Genomic DNA, 6,308 nt, shown 5'->3' on the forward strand with positions numbered 1-6,308 from the left:
TGTCTAATGTCAGGAATGACTTTTAAATAAAAGGCTCAGTGGAAATTGATGTATTGTGGGACCATGTAAGAACCAAATGTTGAAGAGGTAAATATTATGAAATAAAATTCTTTTAAACAAAATGCTATCATGAAAGTATTTATGTAAAATTAAAGGGCTGCTATTTATACAGGTATATAACAGGTAGATATTTATACAGCTGTATAATGAGCCTTGATAACACCAAGTGCCTTAGGTGCCATCTGACATTTTCATCTGAAAGTCTGACCCTTTTAACGCTAACTTTATTGAGAGCATTTTGTCATTTGATCATAACTTGGGTTGTTTACAGCGACTTGAAAATTTTGGCTCAGCGAAAAAATGGAGTTAACTCGTGAACAATTTTGTGGGATGATTTTTTACGACTTTCAACGTGGATTTTCAAGACAGGAGTGCATCGATCAACTTACTTCCACTGTTGGCAACGAAGCCCCATCTTCCGCTGCTGTGAAATGCTGGGAGTCTCTGAGCGAATTTCCTCATGGCCACTGTTCGGTCAGCGACGATAGTTGAGAAGGTCGTCCAAAATCAGTTGTTGCGCCAGAAAACATTGAACGCTGTGCAAGAAGTACTAGTTGAGGAAGATCGCCATGTGACTCATGGTGAGATTGGGGCACCTTCTTGGGATTAGCGTGACAAGCATCACTAAGATATTGCATTGACATTTAGCTGTGAAAACAATTTGTTCGCGTTGGATCCCACGTAATTTGGCAAAAGCTCAAAAAGATGTCCGTGTCGATTGGTGCCAAGAAATTCTCAACAAATACGATTGCGGTGCGTCAAAAGCTGTGTATAACATATAATCCTTGTCTCTATCTTGAATCTATGCGTGTGAGCCCGAAACAAAACAGCAATCCACTGCATGAGCATTGCAAGACGAGCCAAATCCAACAAAAGTGATTCGTGCACTAAGCACAACGAAGTAAACAATCTCCTGTTTCTTTGGAATAACTGGACGTGTGGTGACTGTATTGTTAGAGCAGCGTAGAGCAGTGAATTCGGAATGGTGGAGGAGCATTTGTTTGCCAGAAGTGCCGGGTGAAGTACGGAAAAAGAAGCTGCAACAAAGGATCATCCTTCATCATGGCAATGCAAGCTCTCACGGATCGGCTGAAACAATGAACTACCTATTTGATGACTAAAACGGCCAATTTGATGGGTCATCCTTTGCACAGCCCTGATTTAGCACCAAATGACTTCTTTTTATGCCCGTGTATCAAGAAAATATTGCGTGGCCAACATTTTTCGGTCCCTGAAGAAGCCGTTGATGCATTCAAAAACCATGTTTGAGGGCTACCTCAATCGGAGCTGAAAAGGCATGGATGAGAGGAAAAGATGAAAGGAGCTGCTATTGCCTACTAATAGTGAGACTTGGATAAGCTGAAGGAACTGGATAGGGAGGGCATGGGTGGGGAGATGCATGAGGAGAATGAATAAACAACCGGGGAGAGTGTAGAGAACGGTAGGAGAGAATAAAGAGAAAGGTATTGAAGGGAGGAGAAAAGAATTGGAAGGCTAGAGGAAAGGGAAGTGAAGGAACACACCTGCGAAGATTGATAAGGTGAGAGGAGAGAAGAAAGTACAAAAGTTCAAAGGGAAGCGGAGGGAAAAACAAATTGAGTGGTTTCAGGTGTGATATGGTGGAATTCGAATGTAGTAAAGAAAAGATAGTTACAGTTTTCCACTAGGTAAGTCTAATCATCTGAAGATGATTTAATACCTCGAAACCCGGTCATTCTATTTAACGTAATCTAAAATTGTTGCTATATATATTTTTAATAATGGAGAGAAAAAAGTTGTTTAGAAAACTGAATATTGAACTAAGAGGAGGGACAGATAAAGCTAGGGAAGAATAGTTAATCAAAGAATGCACAGAAATATGTATTAGAGCTGGGACGCACGGAAAGACAAGAATTACTCTACTTTAAAGTATAGAATAGTACATGGGTTGGCACTGGAGCATAATAAGGGAAGGTATGAATATCTGGCGAGGGAGGTAGCAAAAATCTGGAGGGATGAAAAGGAAATTTAAATAAGAATAGCAACAGGAGCCAGGGAAGCGATCGGCTGGAAAAGAAAAGTGTTTTGTGGTAGAATGGATATTGGACTGAGAGAGATACTAGTTAGTTTTAGTGTAGATTGTATATGATGTGAAACATGGACCGGGGGAGGCTGGAGGCATTTGAGATGTGGGTGTGGAGGAGGATGCTGAGTATAGGATGCTGTACTGCAGACCAGGAGATGAATGAGGAAGTGTCAAGGAGGAGAGAGAAGATTGATGGAAATGATTGAAATAAGGAAATGGCTCGGGCACGTGCAATGAAGGGACTGCTTCTTGAAGCAGGTGCTGGAAGGAACGGTGGAAGGGACAAGATTTCCCTCTCCCTGAGGGAAAAGCATCATGCAGTTTAGAGTTGTCAATAGGTTCCAATTGTTCTTTCCTGTTTATCTAATTCTTTTGTATGTAGGGGATGTGTATTCATTCCAGGCCCGGTAGGTTTCTGTGCCAATCAGTCCCAGGGAATACACTTTGATATTTTTGTGGTTCATTGGGCATGAGGCTTCAGGTCAGTGGAATTGTTAATTCTGAACTTAGTTTGTACAATTTAAATTTGCCAATTTACATTATCCATTATTTTTGTTGAAGCTCCACTGGTAAATAATTACAATTGATATAATTAACAAGGTATTTCCATCAATAATGTAATAAATTAGATGGATGCATGAGTAATAATTAGTATATATTTATGAAGTTGATGATAACAGCAAAGGAGATGGTTGAGGTCTTCGACATATGGTAATACTTTGTAATGGAGGGCTAGGGAACATGGCAATTTTGCAGCAACATATGCAAGATAAATAATGAAAACTTTGTTGCAATTTTCCACAGTTAAAACTTTATTTTGACCATGGTTTTGATACACTGTATCATCATGAGGTGAGGAAAAGTACCTCCCCTGCCACCCCTTCTTGTAGCTTGGTGTATATATTCCTTCCCCTTGTACTTTTCCTCACCTGATGATGATACAGTGTATCGAAACCATGGTCGAAATAAAGTTTTAATTGTGGAAAATTGCAACAAAGTTTTCATTATGTCTCGATTCCACAACATCACGCCTGACTCCTCACTTTTCGAACAAATGCAAGGTTTGTATAAAAAGCATCCGCAAAAGTTTTGGAAAAATAAATTTATTTCAGATATTGCTACAGTGCCTAAAAATTCTTCAGTCTTGAGCATCATTCCTTCGAGTACATCCCATGACGGTCAACGCACTGTTGCCAGCAGCTTCCATACGATTCAAAGGCTCCCTGGTGGGAGGATTCCAGAAGGTCCTTGAGAGTATGCACACCAGCTCCTTTGACGGCTTGACTTAGGGTCCCATGGAGGTGTCCTTTGAGGGAGGGAGGGAGGATTTCCCTTTTGAGAATAGGAAATCGCCTGCTCGTGCCAAATCGGGACTGTAATGGGGTTGGAATGGAATCTTCATGATGCAGTTTTCCACCAGGCGGTCTGTTACCTCGGAGCAGGCCTTTGGGATGAGTTCAGCGTGGATCTTTTGCACGGCCACATTTTCTGTGATGACGGTGTGTGCACTGTCGCCTTATCGAAGCCAATGTGATCTGCAATCATGCCCACACTTAATCGACGGTCTGAATTGACCACTTCACGCACACATCACTCATTGTTGTCTGTTCTTTACGTCGATGACCATTCAGTGCAGGGCTCGTACTCCACACACTCTCAGCCATCTTTGGAGATCTGTTGCCGCTGAAAAACTACAGTTTCATTCTTGAACATTTGGCTGATCAAGGCCAAATGTCTCCGTGCCTGAATTCCCCAGTCCAACACCAAACTTGATGTTGTACCGCGGTTCAATGGTTCATCGCACTTTGCGCTTGCACCGAGTCACTTGATAGGGCTCCACTAAAAATGCCATCTAGCCTGAACGAACACTCGTAGGCGCTTGGAGCATGTCGAAGGTCAGACGCCCCCACCGCCAAGCCAGGGAGCAAGGACACTGTGACGTACAGTGGCATCAGGAAACAGTTATCGTTTCTGATACCTTTTGTACAAACCTTGTATTGTAATGCTGTCGTGGTTTTCATTTTGGGCTCTCACTCACCTTTGACTGGCATCAAGAGAGTAGTCCTGTTTCAATGAATATTCTCGTGTATTTTACAGTGATTTCCTGGATGGAGGGCGCAAAAAGAAAGAAATTCACTTTGGCACTCTCCCAGCAAGCCTTGCATTTCAGTCACAAACACTGTAAAAGTACGCAAGCTTGTCTGTGGTGATTGGTTTTGGGGAAGGAGAGCTCGTAAAGCTTTGCCATTGTATCTTTTATGAATCAATAATTTTCAACAAAATATTATTATTAGAAATAAACGACGTGAAGTATTTTGGCAAAATCTTGAGTGATGGTCTTGAAGCACTAGCGTTGATATAATATTATTTAATAAAGTTGGTGATTTTAAAGTTAAAAATTGGAATAATTTAAAAATAGTTAAGGTTACTCTACTTTGGAGTGATTTCTATGTTTAATGTTCCTATTAATATCCCACAGGTTAATGTATTATTTGAATATTCAATTTATATGGAAAAGATGTCTCCTGCTTTGAGTGGTTACCTAACTCCTTCATTTATTCTCAATTTGATTGATGTTTTTGTTTGAGGGAAGTTGCATCTCTGCTGCTTTCATTTATTCCAGATAAGTAACATAAAAAATGTTTTTCTGAAATTCTGTAAAAATCATTAAGTCCTGGAGACCCATGTGGACTTCCATTATTCAAATGCCCTGTGGCATAACTGGGTGATATTATTATGATGGTCTCGGCAGCAGAACTGGTTGGGCATTCTTCTTAAGACTTGTGGAAAGCACATAGTTGGTGTTTTAACGGTGAATATTCATGATTGCCGTGCATGCCTGCATACCTACATTTATTTATGAAAGAGATGCTTTTTTTTCTCCACTTTACATGGTACAATGAGGAAATAAATGCATAGTATTCAATTGATGAATACAAGGCCCGCATAAAAATAACTTTCAACGAGAGGTGAAACTAATCGAGGGTACTTGTATAATCAAATCAGTAATTTTATTTTCATTTGTAGTACATTAAAATTTTTCGGTGAAACATTAAAAATTAAGTGCCTTAATAATTAATCCAAGGATATGAGATATGATTTTAAAGGGGCAGGTTGTGAGTATGATGAATGAGCATTTCAGGATAATAAAGTTGCAAAAGAACCTCGTGAATTAGGAAGTGGAAAGCATAAATATTTTACATTTAGGGATGAGTTATGATGTGCCAAATTGAATTAAGTTCCTACACAAACGAACATCGCTGCTGTTAGTAAAAAGGGATTTCATTTTAATCCTTCAAATGCCGACGAGCATGAGGACAGGGCGTTAAAAAATACATCATCTACATTCTCAGCCAAGAGTAATTGTACAGCTTCATTGTGTAGAAAACTCAAAAAATAAACTCTTGTTATCAATTCAATCCTATTGATTTAATTGGATTGAAAAAACTAGAGTAGGTTGAGCGGTGAATTGGTGGAAAATTTCAAATGGAGTGTGGCATTTGCACAGTGTGGAAACTTGGGTCATTGAAGCAATGTGGTAGGCATGGATCGGAGAAACTTGAAATTTGCAAAATGGAAAATCGCATGTGTGCCAATAGGAAGACCTCCGTTGAGTGTGCAGATGACCATATGGGCAGGTAAGGCGACATCAGTAGAGCACCTCATCAAAGTGAATGAATCAGAGTATTCATTCAGAGTGAAACTTTAGCTACTATCTTTATGAGGAAAAAAGCCATATTTTTTATAAAGTGTTTTTTTATCTCAAAATTTTTATGAAATATATCCAAATTGAACCTAGCTTTTGCTACTCTCAGAAATTTTACCCAATTTTATAGAAGATTTGAATCCCAACTTTGTATTGCCTTGGCATGTTATGTCCCATAACAAATAAATTAATTTTCAGATTTAAATATATATATATATATACATATGTATTTTTAATGTGAGTTTATATATGTTTGCTTATATATATATATATATATATATATATATATATATATATATATATATATATATATATGTTAAACAACCAGACAATGGAAATAGATTTTTGGGAGATATGTGTATAAATATGCATATGTATACACACACACACATATATGTATATATATATATATATATATATATATATATATATATATATATATATATATATATATATATATATATATATAAACTTGCT

This window comes from Hetaerina americana, unplaced genomic scaffold (assembly GCF_022747635.1).
Source record: "Hetaerina americana unplaced genomic scaffold, ioHetAmer1.1.p SCAF_118, whole genome shotgun sequence".
NCBI lineage: Eukaryota > Metazoa > Arthropoda > Insecta > Odonata > Calopterygidae > Hetaerina > Hetaerina americana.